Here is a 26,621-nt window from a genome sequence, read left to right on the forward strand (position 1 = left end):
CCGGAAATACAGAAGCTTCACGGGCTTTGCAACTTGTCCGAACCTTATTCTAAAATTGGGATATGACTCTAACAGAAAAGAAGTCACACGAAGTGCACACTTCCTAGATGATTTAGAAGACTCATAGAGAAGAGGGTTTCATAACAATTTATATACAGTCCAAACAATATCAAAGCGGTAAAAACGGCATTTAGCACAATAGGCTCAAACATATAAAAGTCAGATAATAAATAAAGCCAAGTATAACAATTATTCTAAGCTCGAATTCTTGAACCTGAACCAAGAGTCGCCAAAGCTGTCACACCTCCTTTTTACCACTCGAGGGAGAGTATAAAGGAGTTTTTTCAATTAAAGTAACATTATTCGAAATGGGATTATTTTATTTATTTTAGCAGAGTCGCCACTTGAAATAGTTTATTTGGTGTCCCAAGTCACCGGTTTATTTTAAAATCCCAAATCGAGGAAATTTGACTTTATTTTAAAGTCTACGAACTAGAAATTCTAGATAAGGAATTCTATTAACCCGGGAGAAGGTGTTAGGCATTCCCGGATTCCGTAGTTCGAGCACGGTCGCTTAAACTATTAAAATTGGCCTAATTATCTGATTAATTATATTTTTTAAACCATTTGTGCATTTTTAGCTTTATAACCGCTTTTAATTATTTTTTTAGGAAGATTCAATGCTATTTAAAACACGTCTTGAACTATGCTACATGAAATGCACCCGCAGTTCGCGACACGTTCTATTTAACATTGTTGATGATTGAAATTGGGTCACATAAAATATACACCCGTATTTTAATAATTAAAGATCACAACTACGTCGCGGGAACCGTACCTATTGCTATGATGAATTATTTAAAGAACGCACCTAAAGCAACTACGAAGGTTCAAGGCATTTCCCTACGTTAATTAAGATAATGATACGAGGGCCATAGACTATGTGATTTGGATGGCACACCACAACTTATTTTTAAAATATTGCACTCAACTTAAAGCAAATTACAGATGTTCATATTTACTTCCTAAAATTAATTTGAGATTATTGTGAGGCCATGAGTAATGAAAAATAAAATTTGTGGAAGGAAGTGTAGAGACGAAGAGTTGGTAAAGTATTTATGAATGGACAAGCGAAATCAAATCTTTAAAAGATTTATAGAAGATGGAAATCCAAAAAAAAAAAAAAAAACAAAGTCAGTAGATGAATTCACGCGAGTAACTAAATCAAATGAAATGTAATTTTCATCTATGGGGAAAGCAGCACATAATCATGAGTAAAGAAATGTAACAGAACAGGAAGTCCAGATTCAGCTCTTATTAACATATCATCAAACACCTAGGATGCCTAGCCCACTTCAAATAAGTTGTTGGTAACAAAAACAGAATTCACCGAAATGATATAATGCTTGTAAAAATAAGGAACAAATACTAACATGCCTGTAAAAAATATCTAACAATTATTAAAAAAAAATAGGGAACTGACTTTCATATACACATGGTACAAATAAAGAAATTGCAATAACAAAGAAAAGATTACGCAAAATAACTTCGAAAACAAAGAACTCACACCAACAAAATAGACAAACTCTAAGAAAGCGAAGACTAAAATCACATGAACTGTACTACACTGACAAGCCAAGCACAAATACATCAGCACTTCCGTTCAAAACAAAAAAAATGAGCAAAAGAAGTGAGGGAAAAGAATTAATACACTGGTAAAAGAGGGAGGAATAGAAAAATTAAAAGAAACCAAACGATTAAAACAATAAAGGTAAACAAAAAGGAAACAATTTATGAAAATGAAAATCAAGTATGAGATTGAAATTTCATTAAAACAACGGAATATTTTAGGCAAGCGTTTATGTACCTAATTACAGGAACGATCAGCTAAACAAAAACAAATCCAGATCGGGAACTGGGCGATGGCGCTCAGTCAGTGAAGGAGGAAATAACAGCAGCTCAGCTCAGCGAAATCCCAGCCAAAAATCAACTCACAAATACAAAAATTCCCAAACCAACCACCAAAATAAATCGGCAGTAGCTTCCCACTTTAGAGATTCCTTTCTATACTATTTTTACTTCTTTTCTTTTGAAAGTTTTTGCTATTACAGATCTCGGATTCAATTTTGGATCGCAGAACTTTTGCTTTTTACTATTTTTGCGTTTTTTTAGTTTTCCATGTGTGTTTATGAGGAAGAAGAGGCCAGCAAACAGCGTTGCTTCTCAGATAGGGGGGATTTTGATTTTTCGGTTATGGTTTTTGGAGAACAATGAAGAAAAAGCCTTGGAATAGGAAGGTGTTGTGCACCGTTTTTGCTCTGTGTAAGGGTCTGTTCTTCGTTCTTTTTCAGATGGGATCGAGAGTACTCTTTTAGGTCTAGGTCTAGGCATTTTTTATTAAAGGGTAAGGGGTTTGGGTAGGTTAGAGATGTGAGCTGGGCATTTTTTGAGGGAATTGGGCCATGCAAATTGGCCCATATCCGAAATTAGACTCAAAAATAGCTTAATTCCTCTTTTCTTTCTTTGTTTTGTTTCTTTTTTTTCTTTTCTTTAATTTTAAAAATCTTAATTAAATTAATTAAGTCCTGAATTAATCTATTTTGTAGAAATTAAAATTATTTATTTATTTTTAACATTAAATGAGTAATTAACTTAAAACTAAAGAAAAATGCTAATTTTAAAGACTAAAACCTAAATATATAAAAATGACCATTTTTGTAATTTTTTGCTTAATAAAATTAATTCCTACATGCAAATTGAACCTAAGATGGCATGAAAATAAAATGCAACAATTTTTTTATGATTTTTAAAATATTAAAAATGCATGAAACGCAACTAAATAAAGAAACAAATCCTAAAAATCAATTAAAATTATTTTTGATCTATCTAGGTGCCGATTGTGGTGTACTCATACTACACTTCTGCATATTTTTGTGTAGATCCAGGTATTAGAGATAACAAACTCGGGCAGGGTTCACTTCTTTGGTCACGAGAATTCAAGGTAGATTTGTTCGCTCGCCGCAATCCCTTAGAATCCTTTTCTTTTTATTTGTATTGTTAATTCACTATCCGAACAATATTATATTTTGTTTTGAGATGTTTCTATGTGTTCAGCTAGAGTTCATGACTCTGTACTACCTAGTCTTAGGAGCATTGTTATCATTAAATCCGTGTAGGCTTGCGTTACCTTTATTTCAATAATTATTTTAAAATCTGCTTTAATATATCATGCTTAACTAGTTAACTTTTGTATGTAACCGGCTCATCTACTCTTAGAGACTAGGTGCCATCAGGATGCCTAAGGCGGGATTTTAGGTCATAACAAGTTGGTATCAGAGCTCTAGGTTCATAGATTCTACTAGTCACGAGCAAGTTTAGTAGAGTCTTGTGGATCAGTACAGAGACGTTTGTACTTATCTTCAAGAGGCTACGAAATTATTATGAAAAGTTCCACTTCTTTCATCCCTATCATGTAGAATTGTTGATTTTGGAGTTTGAGCCTTTGTATTTTTATTCTCTCATAGATGGTAAGGACACGCACTACCAGATCAGCTAAGTAGACATCCACGCTTCTTTCTAGAGCTGGGAGAGGTTGGCACCGAGGTAGAGGTAAAGGAGGGGCATTTACCGCAGCTAGAGCACCTAACAGAATAGCAGCTGATAAACCACCAGTAGCTCTGGTTGGGGAACAGGCGCCTGATGCTACCCCTACACTTCAAGAGACTTTAGCGTAGTTCCTGAGCATGGTTGGTACATTGGCTCAAGTGGGATTGATCCAATTGCACCAGCTACTTCACAGACTAGGGAGGAGCTCAACTCCCGCCGCTCATACTCCAGAGCAACGGGCTCATGTCGGTCAAGTTCTGGGTGTTATGCCGGTACAACCCGTTATGTGTGGGAATCAGATTTTTGGGGGATGATCAAATGTTGAAATTTTGTTCTAAGGCCTATCGATAAGGGTGGAAGGAATAATCTTCAGTTGAGATGGTGTTATTGGGCTTATGTGGATTTGGGTAGCGTGGGATCTCCCATGAATATGTGTATGGTGAGTTCATTCAGTGATTTGATAACTTCGAAACGTTTCTTAGCACGTTCAAGGACAAATGTCTGTTTAAGAGGGGCGGAATATAATGACCTGACCGGTCGTATTGAGCATTAGCGTTCCGTTCGGTGGTTTAAGGTCTTGAGAAGCTTCATATTATGTATTATGACTTGTGTGTATGGCCGATTTTAGTTTTTGGGCGATTTGGGATTCGAAAGAATGATTCTTGTTTTAGAAGCTTAAATGATAAGAATTGACCAGAGTTTAACTTTGTGTAGATGACTCCGGAATGGTATTTTGATGATTCCAATAGCTTTGTATGGTGAATTTTGACTTAGGCGTATGAGATTTGGATTTGGAGGTCCGTATGTTTATTTGATGCTTTTTGGCGAAAGTTGGAAAGTTGAAGGTTTAGAAGGTTGAGAGATTTGACCGGAAGTAGACTTTGTTGATATTGGGTCCGGATTGTGATTCCGGGAGTTGTTATAGCTCTGTTGTGTCATTTAGGACTTGCATGCAAAATTTGAGGTCAACCGAGTTGAATTGATATGATTCGGAGTGAGTTTGGAAGTAGAAAGTTCAATAGTTTGTTAGGCTTGAATTGGGGTGCGATTCGTAGTTTTGATTTTTTTGGTATGATTTAAGGCCTCGAACAGGTCCCCATTATGTTTTAGGACTGGTTGATGTTATTAGATAGGGTCTCGGGAGCCTCTGGTGTGTTTCGATTAAGTCTCAGATGATTTCCATGTTCTTTGACAGGCATAGTTATGGCATTCTGCAAATGCGCAAGTGCGAGCGCAGGTGCGGTTCTGCTTCTGCGAGATTTTGGTCGCTTCTGCGAGATTTTGGCATGTTCAGGTGTTCCGCTTCTGTGGGTGAAGGACCACAGGTGCTGGTGCACATCTGGGGAAAAGGATCATAGGTGCGTGATTGAGGCTTCAGGTGGTCATTCGCTTCTGCAGGGTCGAAGTTGTGATTGCCTCTGCATAGGTGCATTCCTGGTCTGGTTAGTCGAGCCACAGATGCGGGATTTTTGCTCACAAATGCGGGAGCATAGATGCGTTGTTTTGTCCGCAAATCACAAAAAAAAATACAGACTTCATATATATATATATATATATATATATATATATATATATATATATATATATATATATATATATATATATATATACACACACACATGGTTGCCCGTGCTAATGTACGGGCCCAACACAAAGATCTGTCTGCTCTGAAAGATTTCAAATAATTCTATCGATATCATGACCAATGCAAACAAAAGTGTTAAGAAAATATTTAGTTTGGAAAACATAGAGGAAAAAGAGTATCTTGAAGACAGATTAAAGAAAATTGACGAATTGGTCGAAATTATTGACTGTGTTTACCGACACTGGACAATACAAAAGGCAACACTGTATACTATACCTACCGAGATTTTTCATGCATGTGGTCATTCTTCACCTCATCGATACATGATACACGAAGAGAGGTTCTTAGTTTGTCATTCTACAACCTGCAATTTCATGTTTTACTTCGAAGTAGCCTTAAATAATTCTTCATTCACTAAAGACAATGTTGGAAGCCCTCTGTTTGAAAACTTGAAAACTTAAGAGTCTCTCTTGTCACCAGGCTGCACCACATATTTATTAGTTAAAATAAGAACGCATTAACGTAATATTAATCAAGTAACTTTATATTTAATACTAAAGGCAGATCCACAACCTATTAACTCCTAAATTCTAGATTCGGTCTTTATCTTTAATTTATAATTTTGAGAAAAGGAAAGAATACCTGATCAGGGATATGACAGGAGGAAGGAGAAGCAGAATTATTGGTGAAGTCCACTGCCCAGCTACGCCCCAAAATCTTCTTACAACGAAAACATTTAAATTTCCAGGTAGATAAAGTTCTCCAGTAACTGAAAACTCAAAAAGTCAGTATTCAAATGTTTAGTATTTAAATGTTTAGAAGATACAGAAACATATGCGCCGAGATAGAGAAGGAAAAACTGAAGACCTACTACAATCAGTCGAGATTCAAATTCGTAGTATGCAAATGTTATAACTCAAAATAAAAAGAGAAATACTCAGCTTTATTTCATTTATAAGCCAGGATTCTCTACATTTAGTCATTTACATCCAAAAAATAGAAAATACCTATTTTGCATCAAGAATTTCAATATCTTTTACCACCTTCGATAGATCACAAAATAGAAACCCACAAGCATCTCACAATTCTCTTAGAATCTACAAAAAGAGGAACCTATTTTGTAACAGAGAGCAGTTCACCCAAAAAAGAAGAAAGAAAACTCACTTTACGTTTTCTTTTTCTTTATGGTCACACAAATTAGCCAAAGCAGGTAGCTGCATCTTTAATCTGCGACAAAATATAAGAGCAGCGAGTTTAAGAGAGGAATATAACTCAATTGACCCTCATTTTTATGAGTGCATATATGAATCCTTCATTTATCTATATGTTGCTAAAGAAAAATAGATATATCTTTGTTTGGAATAAAGTTGAGAGACAACTAAACTTGACCTGTCAAGGTAGGAGACATGCATGTGTTTTAGCTGTTTAGTGGGAAAGCGGACTCACAAAGTAAGACTTCTTTGCTATGTTTCTTTCAGCTAAAAAAAGTGTGTGTGTGTGTGAGAGAGAGAGAGAGAGAGAGAGAGAAAGAGAGAACTTTTAAGAGCCACTTATTACATTAGGTTTCTGGTGGCTTCAAAAGTTTTTTCCCTGGAAAGTTAGTGTTAATAATTTTTAGCAACTTTGGTTAATTTATATGGTTGGAAGCTACATTTAGAAGCTGCAATCTTAGTTTTTCCCAATAAATCGCAAGTTTATTTAAGAATCAAGCTTGTATGTCCTTGTACTTTGTGCACCTTTGTGAATAAAATTTCATAGAAGCCTTTTAACAGATAACCAGATGTATTAGTTTTGGTAAGCTCACATTGATATCTTTTGTTGGTTCGTCATTAAGTTTGTACCCACACAAAAAAAAGCTATCTCCCAACTAATGAAAATTGAGCTTAAGTTTTCTCCATTCAATGAACAACTGACAATTTTTTTAATACATAGCGATGTTTGATTTATCCAATGACTCCAATCTCAGCTCCCTAGATTGGATGTCATTCAGTTTTTCTTTTCTAAATGGAGAATTCTTTCCTATTAAAATAAAATATTAAGAGGGAAAAGAATATTCAAAATCTTACAGATTAAATTGAAAAGGAAAATAAAGCAGCACAAATTAGAATTTCATAGGCAAATGAAGATTCTATATAATAGAATAAAGGTTTACATTCTTACCAAGAAAGAATAAACGAAAACTAAGAACTCAGAAATTTCCTCTTTTTTCCCTTTACATGATTTCTGGTTGTATCTCGCTGATCAGGATGCATGTGTGTTTTGAGAGTGAATCCATAAATGTTCTGCATGTACACAACGACACAAACATGGAATAGCAGATCAAGCAAATCGAAAAAAGAAAAGTATAAAAACTCAGAGGATTAATTTATTAAACACGACAAGCAAAATGAGATACTTGCTGGATCATCATAAACGCAATAGAGAAGACCAATGAATAGAGAAACTGATCTAGCTAGAAGAGAATAAAACTGATGAAAAAAAGAAAAACAAAGATAATATGAGAATAACGGTAAGTAAAGAAATGCAGAAACATGAAGAAAGCAATTGATACTGATACATGTTGTTACCTTAACTCAGTTAGTAGAGTTTACCTTATGAAAGAGCGAGTGTGAATTGGTAATAAGGATCCAAAAAGATGGATGAGTCGAACTTTATTTGAAATCTCAAATATCACAGACCTAATAGTGTACCACATATGATTTACGAATAGCAATCAGTTGTTCATGTAGTAGTTACTTGTAAGCGCAATTCCCCGAGTGTAACAATGGCCTATTTATACAGGTTGGAAGGAGAAGTAATGAATCATCATTGACATAAATATAATTAATTTAAGGGAATGCTTTTCGAATGACTTCCTCATAAACTATATTGTAGGTAGAATGATCATCTTTATCCTCTGCCGTTGGTGGGCGTATCAGTATCTTTATATTTTTTGAACTCTTTGCTCTAGATAAAGCAACATAGAGTTGACCATGAGAAAATACTGGTTCATGTAAATAAATTCCAACAAAATCTAATGTCTGACCTTGAGCTTTGTTAATTGTCATAGCAAAACATAATCGAAGTGGAAATTGTGTTCTTTTGAAAGCAACGGGTAACTTTTCATCTTGTGATATTAAGAGTGGTATTTTCGGAATGAATACATGTATATTTTTGAAATCACCACTTGCAATAGTAGCACTTATTATATGTGACTTAAAGTCGTGATATATTAACCTTGTACCATTACATAATCCTTCACAAGGATTTAAATTTCGCAATAATATAACGGGACAATTTTTTTAAAGTTAATTTGTAAGGTGGCAAATTAGGAGGATTTAATATGTGCAGAAAATCTTAAAATTGTCAGTGGTCGCTTGGTTCTGTAGTTTTATCAATTGTAGTATATATTTTAGCATTGTTGGGAAGTTGATGTATAAGCATGTCATTTATTTCATCAACAAAATCATTTTTTGTAGTTAAGATAACACAGGAAGTCATAGAAGATGGATTAGAAAAGAATGTATGTAGATTCAGATAAGTAACATTGAATAATTGATTTAAAGATTGTGTTTCAGTAGTAAAAGGAATGATAAAATTATGTGGAATTTCAATTTTGTTCGAGTTGTTAGTTTCTTCTTTTCCATTTCCAATTCTCATTAAATACTCACAAAAAGCAGGATCTTCTTTTGCACGCATATTTCTGATAAGCATAACTTTTCAAGATTATTCCAAATATCAGAATATAGTAAACTTTCACAAATAAAGTCTTCTTTTTTCCCACTACAAACAACGGGAAGTGTTTGCCGAAAGTCTCCACCAAAAACTACAATTTTACCACCAAAGAGTATATTCGTATTCATGAGATCTTTTAAAAGAGTATTGAAAGCTTCAATCATTTTCTTTTTTGCCATTGAAACTTCATCCCAAACAATTAACTTTGAATCTTGAATTAGAGTTTCTAATGTTGTTTGTTTACTAATATTACATGTAGAATTCTCATCAATGTCTATAGGAATTTTGAAGCGTGAATGAGCAGTTCGTCCTCCAGGTAGAATTGAAGCTGCAACACCAGAACTTGCAGTTGCTAAAGCTATAAAACCTTTTGATCTTATATTAGCTAACAAAGCTCGATATAAGAATGTTTTTCCCGTTCCTCCGGGACTATAAATGAAAAATGCTCCTGGTTTATCAGAATATACTCTATGAAGAATAATATTATATGCTCTTCTTTGTTCAAAGTTTAATTTCTTTTTTAAGAGTAAATCTTCTTCACTTACTATTATATTTCTCTCAAACTGAACATCTTTTGCCTCGTTAGCTGGTAAAGGAAGTACAATAATTTCAAAAGTAAATTTGAATTCGTATATATTGTGTCCCATTGAATGTAAGACTTCATTAATATGATTCAAAACTAAATGTCGAATCTTTTTTGTTCCCAAATTTGGAATTCTCTTGAAATCTTGAGACATAGGTTCTTCAAATTTTTCCCATAGTTCTCTTGGATTTGCAGGATTACAGTAAACTAATAATGTAGCAAATAAGTGTCTTAAACTATAAGGCATTTGATAATTCACAGCTTCAGACATACAGTCAATTAAATTGTTATCACAATGGAATAAGCCTCGCTTTTCTGCAGCTTCCCTAAATGAATCGCAACATTTTCCATTGAGGTTGCAAAGGTCTGCATATGATTTAGGTCCTCTTACATTCATTAAAAGTAGCCTTAGATAATATCTTTCTCCTTCGGTTGGATGACACGTTACAATTCTTCCAATAGCAGTACCTCGTTGTCGATGTGACCACATTTTGTCAGTTGGTGACCATACAAAATACTTTGGGAACTCTTTATATAATAAATTTAGAGATTTAGCGTCTTTATTGGTACTGTTCATTACAAAAAATTCTGTTAACATTGTCCTCCTTGTCATTGGATTATTTACAATTTGATATATATTTTGGGTAGTTTTAAAGGATACAAATTGTTTTCCCTCAAGGTGTAACTGAAGTTGCATCACACTTGGAGTCATTTCACTTATAGGAAAAGCAAATAGATGCCATGTTGCCTCTGGTGGAGAGACCCATCTAGCTGATTGATATTCTTTTATTTCATCTATATGTACATTTGTATTATCACCATGCACAAAAAATGCAATTTTGTCATGACCTTTATAGATGTATTTATAAAGATATTTGACAACTTTAATGTCAGAACATATTTCAACATTAATATGGCAATTGAATTTCTTAAGTAAAAATGGATTGTAAAGGAACAATCCAAGAATTATCAATATTATGTCCTCTAACTTCTACAGGTATCTCTATTTGTCGTCTTCTACATATAAGATATGAATTTTTTTCTTTCGTTGTATGTTCTGCAAGTTCTTTATGATATTTAAACTTATAATGATCTTTTTTCATGCAAGAATTGGAAGGATTTAAATAGCCACAAGATCCATGAATCATATGTTTAGTCACAAGTGAATATAAAGAGGAATCTAAATTGCGATCAGGCAATTCAGCACAGACAAATTTATCATAAGCCTCTAGTATTAATAGTTTATATCTATCTGCAACTATAATAAGGAAATGAGCATGTGGAAGTTGCAACCTTTCCAAAAATATTTTTTAATATATCTGTTTTAAGTTCCTCTACTTTTGCTCTAAATACTCGGCTGATTAGATCAGGCCTATTTTGAACTTCTTCAGATGTTAATATTTTTTAATTTCAAGCCAAGAAGGATTGCATGTCATTGTCAAGAATATGTCGGGTTTTCCATAACGGTGTACCAATGTAATAGCATACATATATCATCTACACATATCTCTTGGGCCTCTAATAAAACTAATAGGAAGAATATTGTTTTTCCAATATTTGAGGCATCTCTTTCTCCCTGTCTTAACAAATCAAGAATCCCTTGTAGTACTGCAGTTCTGAATAAATCTTGGTTAAAGGAAAATAAATCTAGTCTTTGAGTCTCAAGTTTTATGCATTGGTCAACAATGTATTGTTGAAATACCCTTCCAGAATGTAAAGTTTCATTTGGTTCATTCTCTCTTATTTGAATCTTGTAACAATAATATTCACGGCAAGAAACCGTTTCTCTTTTCCTTTTACCTTTTGATAAAACTTCAGATTCCATATCAAGTAGCCCATCAATTGAAGTCATGTTCAATATACTTGGCAGTTGTTCACATTCGCAGTAAATTTGGTGATTTGAATGACTATATGTTTTCTTAATTTTTTTAATACCACAATGCCATCCATTTTGACCATATGAGAATAACAATGGATATTGTAATGGGTCATAGCATCCATAATAATAATTTACCAACTGACTTTTATTACTATGAGTGTATATTCAAATATGCGGAGTGAAAATTCCGTTGTTTGTTTGTTCTTCTATCCATATTGCCCCAACTTCGGATGAAGTAGGTAAGTTGTATGTTCTTTGGTCTAAACCAGAATCAGATTTAAGTGCAATATAGAAGTCAGATAATTTTGGAATATCTGTTAATGACTTTAGAAAAGTAGAATATGGATTAACCTTTAGTATTTTCATCAGTTTCTTGACAACTACTACATTAAACTTGTCTGGTAAGCTCATTCGATTCCTTATCTCATTTTCGTTATCATAAAAGTACAATTGTAAATTTTTTGCTCTTTTTCCGAAAGGAATTAAATCGTTAATAAAGTGATACATTTAAATGTATATATACCACGATTTCTCTTTGCTAATACTCTATCATAATTAACACCAAGGGAGGTGAATGCAAACATATTATTATACGTTCTACTATAAGTATGAAAATGTTTAGATTCTGTAGTGTTGCCTAAATATAAATTCTGCAACTCTACAGGCATTTGATGAGAAGTCAATTTTATTGATCCGCTACCACAACAGAATTTTGGTGGTTCATATTGGAACCTTTTTGCTCCACAAAATTTATAATCCAGAACTTCTTTTAAATGTACGTAATTTTTTAACAACAAGTCATCATTCTGTAATTCGACTTCTAAATTTGTTTTACCTGTACATGATAAATTATGACAATGTTATAGAAAGAGACAGTAATGCGATACTGTCACGACCCTAACCCCGAACCCGGTCATGATGACGCCTCTCGTGAAGACAAGGCCAACCAATTAAGCCCATTTCACTTTTTAAAATAGTTAAACAATATAAAAGCAGTGTATACATGATTTAACGATAATAAGTAGCGGAAATACAACCCGACACAACCCTAACCGGGGTGTCACAAGTCACGAGCATCTACTAGGGTATAAATACAACTGAAAGCCTGAAGTGTACAAAACACAAACTAATGAAGTAAAGAGGGAGAAAAGCAATGTCGCGAATGTTGGCGGCTACCTTGCTAAGCTCCGATGACTCTGTCTCCGATCAGCCAAAACCTGCTACCGGGTGTAGAAATACCTGAATCTACACACAAGGTGCAGGGAGTAAAGTGAGTACTCCAACTCAGTGAGTAATAATCATAACTAAAGTCTGAATGGTAAGAAATCACGTAAAGCATATCAGGATGCTGTATAGAAGCTGTTCAAAACCAGTATGAAAGCAATGAAGCTGTAAAATCTCTTTAAACATCTTAGCTCAGTTTAAACTTCTTTGAAAATGACTTTCTCAACAGTTGCGTAAATGAATGCAAAACAATTAGCGCAGATAAGCACAGAAACCCGCCCCTCGGGCACAAATACACAATTAAACAAATACATGACAAGCAAATAGGAAAGACAAGCACATAAGGTTCGCCCCTCGGGCAATATCTCAGAACAATACCAGCTGCTCGGGCTATATCTCATATCACAATGGGTACCCGCGCTTAATGGGGGTATGCAGACTCCGGGAGGGGCCCCTTACGGCTCAAGCGCAATATCAAGCCACCTCGTGGCATCATAATAGGCTCTCGGCCTCATATCAATACCAACAAGCCATCTCGTGGCGTACATATCTCACGCCCTCGGCCTCATAATCAGATCAATGTATCACTGCTACGGCGTGCAGCCCGACCCAAAAGATATCCTCACAACACAGGCCCTCGGCCTTACTCAGTCAAAAATCATATAAGCCACTTGGGCAACAGTAAAACATGATGCTCAGCCCAAAATATTATTTTAAATATAATTTCTAGTGTTAAAGCAAGTAAACTTGGCTGAGTTTTGAAAATAGTGAAAAATAACATGACTGAGTTAAAGTATAAAATCAAACAGTGAGGAAATATCAACAACGATCCCCGAAAGGTTCAAATATTTGGCACTAGGCCCAAATATGGCATTCAGCCCAAATAATGATGATAGCAATTAGTTTTCAATCAAATACGCGGTAAAATCATTAGTCGGGACGGACCAAGTCACAATCCTCAATAGCACACGACCCCACGCTCATCGTCAAACATGTACCTCACCTCAATATAGCACTATGATGTGCAATCCGGGGTTTCAAACTCTCAGAACATCATTTACAACCATTACTCACCTCGAACCGGCTAAATCTCTAGCTTGCGACGCTTTTGCCCCTCAAATCAACCTCCACGCACTTCGAATCTATCCAAAATCAGAATGAATATGTCACAATATGCTAAGGGAACAAAGCCCAAGCGAAAACAATTGAAAAATACCAAAAATCCCGAAATTAGCAAAACCCGAGCCCCAAGCCCACTTCTCGAGACTCAGAAATTTTCACATCATTAGATTCCTTATCTCCCCATGAGTTCATACATATCAAAAGTACTCAAACCCGACCCCAAATGGTCCTTCAAATCCCAAATTAAAAGTCCAATTTCTCAAGCCCTAGTTCTTCAATTTTAGGCTTAGCTTTCATGATTTTCTAGGTGGAATTCACAATATAATCGAGCTTTTAGTCCAAGAATCTTACCTCTAGGTGATTCCCCTTGAATCCCTCTTCAATCCTCTTCCAAAAGCTTCAAAATCGACCAACAATAGAGGAACTTAGCCTCAAATTCGCGGAAATGAGCTTTTAAAACATTCTGCCCAGCTCTCATTTTTACTTAATCGCGATCGCGGAAAACCCATCGCGATCGCGAAGCACAACCCATAATTTACTCTACACGTTCGCGTATACCCTCACGTGAACGCAATGCTCAAAATCTTCCAACTACGCGATCGCGAATGATACCACGCGACCGCGATTCACAGCGACATAAACCTACGCGATCGCGGCCCTATCTACACAAACGCGAAGAACAACTGGATGCCCCCAGAAATAACTCTACGCGATCGCGAGCCTCCTCACGCAATCACGAAGGGGAAATACCTGCAACAGAACTGAAGCCAAACCTGCAATTTTCTGCTATCTTTTAAGGCACAAAATGGTCCGATTGACCACCCGAAACTCACCCGAGGCCCTCGGGACCTCAACCAAAGGCACCAACACATTCTAAAACTTTATTCAAACTTGTTCCAATCGTCAAAACACCTCAAACAACATCAAATCTACCAAATCTCATCGAATTCAAGCCCAAGTTTTCTAAAATCTTTCGAAGTACGCTTTTGATCAAAAACCCAACCAAACCACGTCCGAATGACCTAAAATTTTACACACATATCCCAAATGACACAATGAAACTATTGCAACTCTCGGAATTTCACTCCGATCTCTATATCAAAATCTCACCTATCAACCGGAAAAAGCCGAAATCTCAATTTCGCCAATTCAAGCCTAAACCTTCCATGGACTTCCAAAATACATTCCGATCATGCTCCTAAGTCCCAAATCACCTAGAGGAGCTAGCCAAATGATAAAAACTCCGATACGAGCTCATATACAAGCAAGTCAAATCTTGGTCAAACCTTTCCAATTCCAAGCTACAAACTGAGAACCGTTCCTCCAAATTCATTCCGATTTTTCCTAAAAGCCAAAACCAGCGATTTACATAAGTCATAATACATCACACGGGGCAAGTCATGCCCGAGAACTGGTGGGCGTAGTGCAAAAGCTCAAAATGACCAGTCGGGTCGTTACGTCCTCCCTCACTTAAACATACGTTCGTTCTCGAACGTGCCCAGAGTTATTCTAAAAGCCAACTAATCGCTGAATAACCTCACCATGCACATACCCGGGGGTGATCCCACGTCACCCTATCTCCCATAGGTTCGATAACACAATATAACTAAAATTTCACAATCGATCCTAGTCCATAAACCGTAGAACCACATTTCTGCTTCTAATGTCCTCAATATGATCAGAATCTCACATTTATACTGTGAATAAGTCCAAACAAGCCATAACAATCCATATCTGCTCTCTCGGGTGCAATCACATGATATACCACATAACTCAAACACTAGCAGCGATAACTTCTAATCACAGCAGCTGCATATAACAACCGAATACCGATAGAAAACCTCTTATCAACTAAAGTCTCATTCCAACACTTCCATATACTGCCAATGATAAATGAAACACACAATAAATCATAATCATTTCTCAGATCAACCATTCGTAAGGTCACTTCCCCATTGGCAAGGGCCATAGCAAATTTCTGAGCCGAACCTTGATATTATCCTTCAAACATGCTGAAATAGAATCCGTTTGTATTCGTTAAAGACCCCAACGATCTCATCTAATCCAACACCATTACTCTGGTGACATGACCCATCAATACAGACTAAAGACACAACTTGCGCAGTCCGCGCACCAATAACCAATAATCCGAACATACTCACATCATGAAACTGGCTCAATGAAAGAGCTGTACCTCAAGCTCACCAGTGCCACCACAACACAAGGCTGAGAACCTGACTCACACCATAGAAACAGGACACATAAATCTAACCCGCAAGGTCATACCTCCACATAACTTCACTGCAACGCACGATCCTATCCAAACACTGCTCCACATGAAACACCTCAAGTCACTCTGCTCGAAATTGACGACCACGCGCAATTGATGTCTAAAACCAAAGTAAATCATCATAACCACGGTAAAGCAAATACATAAAACCTCAAACCCGAAAAGACATAACCAATAGGCCATTCACCGAGCAACACCCAATCACTCTTCCCGCTCGACTTCCACTATGAAACTTCAATAGAACTGCACCATATGTGTCTGTAATCAACAAATCATAACACCTCGCAACACAGAAAGGTAGCTCATAGATCTCCCCAGATTACTAATAAGCTCAATAACAATCGAATCTACACATCCCTCAACATTACAACTCGGAGCTAACCAAGCCGACTCAAGTTAGAACACATATCTACATTGTCCTGTCAACGGACCCCTTATCAAGGAAATCCTGAAGCTGCTCTTTCAACTCCTTAACTCTGCCGGTGCTATACGATACGGTGTCCGGCATCAAATCAATACCGAAATCAACAACCTTGCCTGGCGACATGCCCGGCCATAAGAAACACATCCGAAAAGTCCCTCACCACCGAAATTGAATCAATGGTAGAAGCCTCTACACAGACATCTGTTACAAAAGCCCATATAAGAAAGACAATCCTTCCCAGTCATCCACTGGGTCTTCGAAATATAAAACCACTCCACTAGGACATAATCCATCGAACGTGTCATTCAATCCGTGGTAATTCCAGCATATCCAACAGCTCCGCCTTAGCGAATAGTCCAGAATGACACAACATGGAGGCAACCAGTCTGAACCCAATATCACGCCCAAAATCAAAAACATACCATGCACAAAAGATCCGCTCGGGTCTTGAAACCTCGATAGTCACTAAACAGTGCTGATACCCACGACTCACAACCACAACATAGCCTGAATATGAGAACTTCCCGTCTCCAAATCCATATGGCACATGAATCAAAATACCTGATCCTAATTCCGCCGTTCGAATACATACCACACCTTAAATACCCAATCATTCCACGAGAGATAATATAATTTTCCTCTATGCTACCAAACAAACTCGAATATCCGCAGTCGATCTAGCAAGAAAGTGCCGCAATATTACCGAAGTACCATCAACTTAATCTCATTGCCTTTTCTGAAATATATACCCTCGTCAAATCACTCCAATTAGCAATACCATTTCCTTAATCACCTGAAGGTTATTTCTCTAATCATCTGAAACTGCCCGTGCTGCCTAAGAATTTTATAACCTTCCTTTCAGAACTGAATCGTAACCTTACACTCGCAAATCTCAATCATTTACAACATACCGCATAACCCATACCATTCTAGGATAACTATGAGAACTTCACCTTCCTTCCAAACCACAACCATCTACGCACTCAACTAGTCAAGAACTTTTCTTTGATCCCATCTAGAAGAAAGTCTTTATACATCCCATGCTCCTCATGCCCGCAGAAAATATACATCTCCAACCGAGGCAGAAACCATCAAGAACTCTCCGACTCCCCTTTGCACAAACAAGTCCTCTAGGACTGAATCTTCCTAACTCAAGCAACCTACGCAGGCCACTAAACCCAAGAGCATTGCCGTGAAATATCCGTAGAAACTCATTACCTTGTAAACACCCAAGGAATTAATCATGCCCTTACCGTACCGATCCGTCCTGCTACCAAGCTATCCCATCTATCCGAGTTTCCTTCTGATTTACCTTCAACTTGATACTCCTTCTTGCTATAACATCACAATTCCTCAACCCCAAACTTACCACACGGGACCCAAGCATAAAGCCACATCATCTGAGACCTATAAGCCACTGAATACTCTCTTAACTATTCCCAAAGGCACCACATTCAAAATACTTTACTATGAGGAAACTTCCTGCGAATCTAGATCCGTTACCTTTACCTTCCTGATTCTGATACATAGAATTCCATAATTAGTATAGAAAATACCACAAGTCCTGACATCTTCCAATGAAACTCAGTCTCTAGCCACATATACAATTTTAAAATACCCAATTGTTACATGTAGAATTTTGAACACATTGGAACCATTCTCGCAAGTCATCCACTCTACTCAAACCACAATTAGCCCGATCAAAAGGACCGAACAACCTATGCCTCATTAGCACTTCAGACACTGCAGAATGCAACCTCATCCCAATACAACCAAGTCGCTTCCTGCTTCATGCACCGATCATCCTTTACTAACAACAACTCCAGACCTTCCGTGATTTTCTTACCCTATGAAGCATAATATAACCTTTGTTAAAAGTATTCCTTTACTCGAACCATCCTCGATCTCAATCTCCGCGGGCCATAATTTATTCACTCAAACGACTCAAACTAGAACCGACATAGCACCTAGCCATGCAATCAACTAATCAACAACAGACTCCCCCACCTGGCTTGAAGCCATAGATCAAAATACACTCAATAACTCATAACACTTATACTCTATTGATGTCATAATACCATAGTGAGATTAAACTCAAATCCTTTATAAGCTTGTGAAAACACAGATCATCTAGAATTTTAACTCTTCTGCAAATCTTGCATTCACTCTCGCAACAGTTAAGCCCACTCTCTTAAGCAATACAAATTTAAATTTCAACACATATACTTCACTTGTAAATGAGATCTTCTAATAGACAACATAAGGATCACACGACCTCAGAACACTCCGCAGGAGATAACCCACCTGCTTTGCCTCCAACTAACATGCCTATATACCTTCCACCATCATAAATTCTACGCAGTCACTTAGTCTTCCTAAGTCTGAACTTATACCGCAACATGAAATTTACTTCACTCACAACTGGGAAACATGAAAAGATTCTTCACACGCCTATAACTCGGGGCTATACCTTGAATCAAGATGGAATTCAAGCACCTAATAGTTCTTCTATCCTCCAGCAGACCCTTCTCGTCGCTTCCAAATAATATGGATATATCTCATTGTACTAACATATTCATCACATAGTTATCCAGCAATCACTCCCACTAATAGGGACGATACCGAACATATAAGTTCAAAAACACTTGCTCACACAATCAGCACCTTGGTGCTCAAGCTATAGGCAAAATCAAGACTCAAGTCCTCCAGACTAGCCCAACATCAACTCACAGAGATCACATATCACCCCTCGATGAGGGAATCTCAAGCCATCAATGCACATCTAATACTGAGCGCTCATGTGCGTATACGAACACATGGAGGGAATTCAAAGAGTTACATTTCAAGCTGAATCAAAGAACGCACGACCAGAATTCAAGAATGTGGAGTTTTCCCTAATGGTTCTGCAGCCTCTCGAGGATAAATACAGACGTCTCTGTACCGATCCGCAAGACTCTACTAAACCTGCTCATGACTCGTGAGACCTATGTAACCTAGGCTCTGATACCAACTTGTCACGACCCTAACCCCGAACCCGGTCGTGATGGCGCCTCTCATGAAGACAAGGCCAGGAAATTAAACTCATTTCACTTTTTAAAATAGTAAAATAATATAAAAGCAGTCTATACATGATTTAACGATAATAAGTAGCGGAAATACAACCCAACACAGCCCTAACCAGGGTGTCACAAGTCACGAGCACCTACTAGGGTATAAATACAACTGAAATCCTGAAGTGTACAAAACACAGACTAATGAAGTAAAGAGGGAGAAAAGCAATGTCGCGAACGCCGATTGCTACCTTGCTAAGCTTCAATGACTCTGCCTCCGATCAGCCAAAACCCGCTACCAGGTGTAGAAATACCTGAATCTGCACGCAAGTGCAGGGAGTAAAGTGAGTACTCCAACTCAGTGAGTAATAATCATAACTAAAGTCTGAATGTTAAGAAATCACGTAAAGCATATCAGGATGCTGTATAGAAGCAGTTCAAAACCAGTATGAAAGCAGTGAAGCTGTAAAATCTCTTTAAACATCTTAGCTCAGTTTAAACTTCTTTGAAAATGACTTTCTCAACAGCTGCGTAAATGAATGCAAAATAAACAGGTAAATGACAGACAAATAAGAAAGATAAATACATAAAGGTTTGCCCCTCGGGCACAATGTCAACAAATCCGCCCCTCGGGCAATATCTCAGAACAATACCAGCCCATCGGGCTATATCTCACATCACAATGGGTACCCGTGCTCACTAGGGGTGTGCAGACTCCGGGAGGGGCCCCTTACGGCCCAAGTGCAATATCAAGCCACCTCGTGGCATCATAACAGGCTCTCGGCCTCATATCTATATCAACAAGCCACCTCGTGGTGTACATATCTAAGGCCCTTGGCCTCATAATCAGATCAGTGTATCACTGCTGCGGCGTGTAGCCCGACCCAAAAGATATCCTCAAAACACAGGCCCTCGGCCTTGCTCAGTCAAAAATCACATAAGCCACTCGGACAATAGTAAAACATGATGTTCAGCCCAAAATATTATTTGAAATATCATTTTCGGTGTTAAAGCAAGTAAACTTGGCTGAGTTTTGAAAACAGTAAAAAATAACATGACTAAGTTCAAGTATAAAATCAAACAGTGAGGAAATATCAACAACGATACCCGAAGGGTTCAAATAGCTGGCACTATGCCCAAATATGGCATTCAACCCAAATAATGATGATAGCAATTAGTTTTCAATCAAATACGCGGTAAAATCATTAGTTGGGATAGACCAAGTCATAATCCCCAATAGTACACAACCCCATGCGCATTATCAAGCATGTGCCTCACCTCAATATAGCACTACGATGTGCAATCCGAGGTTTCAAACCCTCAGAACATTATTTACAACCATTACTCACCTCGAACCGGCTAAATCTCTAGCTCGCGATGCCTTTGCCCCTCAAATCGGCCTCCACACGCGTCGAATCTATCCAAAATCATAACGAATACATCACAATATGCTAAGGGAACAAAGCCCAAGCAAAAATAATCGGAAAATACCAAAAATCCCGAAATTATCAAAACTCGAGCCCCAGGCCCACTTCTCGAAACTCAAAAATTTTCACATCATTAGATTCTTTATCTCCCCACGAGTTCATACATATCAAAGTTCTCAAACCTGACCCCAAATGGTCCTTCAAATCCCAAATCAAAAGTCCAATTTCTCAAGCCCCAGTTCTTCAATTTTAGGCTTAGCTTTCATGATTTTCTAGGTGGAATTCACAATATAATCGAGTTTTTAGTCCAAGAATCTTACCTCCAGGTGATTCCCCTTGAATCCCTCTTCAATCCTCTTCCAAAAGCTTCAAAATGGACCAACAATAGAGGAACTTAGCCTCAAATTCGCGGAAATGAGCTTTTAAAACATTCTACCCAGCTCTCATTTTTACTTAATCGCGATCGTGGAAAACCCATCGTGATCACGAAGCACAACCCATAATTTAGTCTACGTGATCGCGTATACCCTCACGCGAACGCGATGCTCAGAATCTTCCAACTACGCGATCGCGAATGATACCACGCGACCGCGATTCACAGCGACATAAACCTACGCGATCGCGACCCTATCTACGTGAACGCGAAGAACAACTGGATGCCCCCAAAATAACTCTACGCGATCGCGAGCCTCCTCATGTGATCGCGAAGGGGAAATACCTGCAACAGAACTGAAGCCAAACCTGCAATTTTCTACTATCTTTTAAGGCACAAAATGGTCCGATTGACCACCCGAAACTCACCCGAGGCCCCCGAGACCTCAACCAATGGCACCAACAAATCCTAAAACCTTATTCAAACTTGTTCAAATCATAAAAACACCTCAAACAACATCAAATCTACCAAATCGCATTGAATTCAAGCCCAAGTTTTCTAAAATCTTCCGAAATACGCTTTTGATCAAAAACCCAACCAAACCACGTCCGAATGACCTGAAATTTTACACATACATACCAAATGACATAATGAAACTACTACAACTCTTGGAATTTCATTCTGACCTCTATATCAAAATCTCACCTATCAACCGGAAAACGCCGAAATCTCAATTTCGCCAATTCAAGCCTAAACCTTCCACAGACTTCCAAAATGCATTCCGATCATGATCCTAAGTCCCAAATCACCTAGTGGAGCTATCCAAATCATAAAAACTCCGATCCGAGCTCATATATAAGCAAGTCAAATCTTGGTCAAACCTTTCCAATTCCAAGCTACAAACTGAGAACCATTCCTCTAAATTCATTCCGATTTTTCCTGAAATCCAAAACCAACGATTTATATAAGTCATAATACATCACACGGGGCAAGTAATGCCCGAGAACTGGTGAGCGAAGTACAAAATCTCAAAACAACCGGTCGGGTCATTACAGATACTATGAGATTATTATATTTTTGGCAGATAGATACATACCTCTATGTGCAGTAGCTGCTGGAGTTGAAGAAATTCCTGCATTACATGTACCTGAAGTTGATCCTGACATTGCGGTGTTTAATTTACGCATGTATAAATAATCAGTAAAGTAATTTGTATAGTGGGAACATTTATAGTACTATTTTTGGACGCTTACCTACTTCAAAGATGGGCATGCAATCAATCATATTATTTCCTTTATCTATAATAACTTGCATATTTGTAGCTTCAGAAGCATGACCTAACAATTGAAAGAAACTAAAAAGTCACTTTAATGATTGTGGATCGATGTATTCATCGCTATATACTTATATATGCGCATACAACATTGTTTGTATATCTAATGTCTCTGAGAAGTTAGAGAACAATATACTTTTCTACCTTCTTCTGAATCTAACGGACGATCACCAACTGTAAGAGCACTTTGTCTTTGAGATTGAGTACCAGTTTCCATTAAGGACAATGTATTACTTGAATGAGGATTAAGTCGTCGCTTTTTTGATTTAGCTCTCTTAGCTTACAGTTTCAGCAAAAATGATTGTTTCCTTTCAGGTGACATTTGTGCATATCTAGTGCGACGTCGTAGATTTCTATCACGTCGTCATTGTTCCTTGTCCTCTTCAGTTCGACGCGATGCAACATCTTCGTTTGTGGACATTTCTGTTCCAAATAGTTAATTATTTTGTAAGAATACCTAAAATATTCACTAAATATTTAAGCACTTGTTCAATAACTCTATCTCTCCTTCTAGCAGAAACATGTTTTTCCCTTAACAAAAATAAAAATAAAAATAAAATAAAAAACTTGCTAATTGAGAGAGAGAGGCAGAGAGTGAAAGAAAGAGAGAGAGCCAAGAAGTTGCTAATGAGAATACAGAAGAAACCAAAAAGAACAATGACTAAACTAACCAACTAAAGGTGGCAATATGGTTAATCCAAAACAAATCTAGTAAAGTAAACAAACATATAGTGGAGTAACTTAATACTATGTTGTTTTCGTAGGTAGATAGCATAAAATGATCAAGTAAACATGTACCTTTACATCTTTCTCCAATTCTCCATAATCCCTATTTTAAGAGAAAATTCAGTCTCTTCTATTATTTTTGGTTGTAGAGTTCAAAGTAGAAGGACACAAGCCAAGTAGTTTGGATAGATTAAGATTTATTGGTGGAAACACTTTCAGTGAACATGGCCGATCATTTTGCTAATATAATTAGACTGCCAAAATAATCCTGAGTTCCTATTTGTATCATCTCCCTGTTGTGAGTTCTCAAACCTTTTCTATAACATTACCTTTTTTAATAAATTTTAAAAAGTTTCGTTCTTTTGTCATGGGACGCTAAGCATCAGAATTCAAAAAGTTCATTTTTTTGTCTCAGGTAAATAGGTTCATATCACACTTAACATTATAGGAACATATATCGGGAACAGAAAAGAAAAAACAACAACAAAGTCTGACCTTCTTTTAATACTTGCTTATTCGCTAGCCACATAAATTGAAGTAACAGATAAAAAAGAGAAAAACATAAGAACTGATAGGATTATATATGTAAAGTAACAACATCTCTGAAGATTTTTCCTATTAGAAAGAATGGATCTCAAAGTTAGCCAACAGTTCTTAACATATAGAATCGCTTATTTTTTGGAGGAAATGCAAAATCCCTAAACATCTTACACAAAAATAAAGTAACCAGCATCGTCTAATCATTTTGTTCTATGAGCTTTAGGCAATAAATTGTGGAAGCGATCACAGTGTAGCATTATTGGATATTCTTTAGCAGAATCGCCAGCAAGAATGGCCTGCAATGATTAATTTACTTTAAATATGCTAACTTTTGTTTACAAAAGTAATATACTAATGTAATATTTCAACTATAGGATGTTAGTAGAGTTCAATGTTATCTTGCCTATACACCCATAAAGAAATTCAACAAAGAGGAAATAATAGGAAAAATATAAGGGAGAGGAAGGGGGAGCAAATGACTTGACGAAATTAGAAAAGCAAAGAATCAAAGTTTGTTGATGCATTCCTCTTGAGAATGAAGGAGAAGAGCATCATTTAACCGATTCTTTACAACTGGGTCAATGGTGATAATTATGCACCTAAGTATCAATTTCAAACCATTGAGTAAATCAAACCACATGCAAGTAGGGAATCCGACAATAAATTACCCCCAAAAAATAATCTAACATACACACACCAAAAAAACGAAAATAGTAAATACCCAACAAATTGTGACTACAAAAATGTGAAATAAATAAAGAAAGAAAATGTGAAAATCTGCTTTACCGAGATCGAACTTTTATCTTCATCAACAAAAATCATAATATGTAAGCCCAAAAGGTAAAGAGAAATCAAGCCACTATCACATACCATCATAGAATCTAACATTGAAAGGGTGAAGAAGAAAATAGACGATGACATTCAACTAAAGAATATATCAGTGGTCGGAAAAAAACTAAAATAATATCACGACCCCAAACCCGGACCCGATCGTGATGTCGCCTCTCGTGAAGACGAGGGCAGCCAACTAGTCCCAATTCAATTTTTAAACAGTTAAACATTAACAATCAGTCTAAGCATGAGTAAATAAGCCAAAGACTAAATAAAAGATAGTATAATGTGTGAAATACATCCCAAACACAGCCCAATACCGGGGTGTCACAAGTCACGAGCATCTACTAAGGTCTAAATACAACTGAAAAGTCTGAAATTTACAAAATACAGACTAATGAAATGAAGAGGGAGAAAAGCAGGGTTGCGAACGCCGACAGCTACCTTGCTAAACTCCGATGACTCTGCCTCCGATCAGCCAATACCCGCTACCGGATTTAGAAATACCTAAATCTGCACACAAGGTGCATGAGTAAAGTGAGTACTCCAACTCAGTGAGTAATAATCATAACTAAGGTCTGAATGGTTAGAAATCACGAAACATGCATCAACATGCTGTATAGAAGCAGTTAAAAAAACCCAGTAAGAAAGCAATGAAGCTGTAAAATCTCTTAAAATATCTTAGCTCAGTTTAAACTTCTTTGAAAATGAATTTTTCATCAGTTGCGCAAATGAATGCAAAACAATTAGTGCAGATAAGCACAAAAATTCGCCCGTCGGGCACAAATACACCATTAAACAGGTACATGATAGGAAAATAAGAAAGATAAGCACATAAGGTTCGCCCCTCGGGCACAATGTCAACAAATCCGCCCCTCGAGCAATATCTCAAAACAATACCAGCCCCTCGGGCAATCACATAGAACAATATCAACCCCTCGGGCTATATCTCACATTACAATGGGTACCCGCGCTCACTGGGGGTGTGCAGACTCCTGGAGGGGCACCTTACGGCCCAAGCGCAATAACAAGCCACCTCGTGGCATCATCTCTAGGCTCTCGGCCTCATATCAACAAGCCACCATGTGGCGTACATATCTCAGGCCCTCGACCTCATAATCAGAATCAGTGTATCACCGCTGCGACGTGCAGCCCGACCCAAAAAGATATCCTCACAACTCAGGCCCTCGGCCTCACTTAGTCAAAAATCACATAAGCTACTCGGACAATAGTAAAACATGATGCTCAGCCCAAAATATTATTTGAAATATCATTTCAAGTGTTAAAGCAAAGTAAACATGGCTGATTTTGAAAACAGTGGAAAATAACATGACTGAGTTCAAGTATAATGTCAAAACAGTGAGTAAATATTAACAAAAATCCTCGAAAGGTTCAAATAGCTGGCATTCAGCCCAATTAATGATGATAAAAATTATATTTCAGTCAAATACGCGGTAAAATCATCAATCGGGATGGACCAAATCACAGCCCCCAATAGTGCACGACCCCACGCTCGTTATCAAGCGTGTGCCTCACCTCAATATAGCACTATGATGTGCAATCCAGGGTTTCAAACCTTCAGAACATCATTTACAATTATTACTCATCTCGATCTGGTCCAAACTCTAGCCCGCGATGCCTCGCCCGCACGAATCGACCTCTGGATGCTCCAAATCTAGCCACAATCAGTACATAATCATTAAAATATGCTAAGGGAGCGAAGATCACTCGAAAATATCTAATTTAACATCAAAATCCCGAAATTGCTCAAACCCGGCCCCCTGGCCCACACTTCGAAATCCGACGAAACTTACAAAATCCGACAACCCATTCAATCACGAGTCTAACCATACCAAAATTACTAAATTTCGATAACAATTCGGCCTCCAAATCTTCAAATCTTATTTTCAAATC

At 37.2% G+C, this 26,621-nt stretch overlaps 1 long non-coding RNA gene across 1 annotated transcript; it reads right to left on the minus strand.

Moving 5' to 3' along the window:
• Positions 1 to 7,397: 7,397 nt before the first annotated feature.
• On the minus strand, positions 7,398 to 22,814 carry LOC142172801 (uncharacterized). Its single transcript, XR_012701772.1, has 3 exons — positions 22,531 to 22,814; positions 22,374 to 22,436; positions 7,398 to 7,473 (listed from the first exon to the last, which is right to left on the minus strand). It is a non-coding gene; the product is annotated as an uncharacterized LOC142172801 (long non-coding RNA).
• Positions 22,815 to 26,621: the final 3,807 nt, after the last annotated feature.

The sequence above is a fragment of the Nicotiana tabacum genome, chromosome 18 (genome assembly GCF_000715075.1).
Source record: "Nicotiana tabacum cultivar K326 chromosome 18, ASM71507v2, whole genome shotgun sequence".
Taxonomy (NCBI): domain Eukaryota; kingdom Viridiplantae; phylum Streptophyta; class Magnoliopsida; order Solanales; family Solanaceae; genus Nicotiana; species Nicotiana tabacum.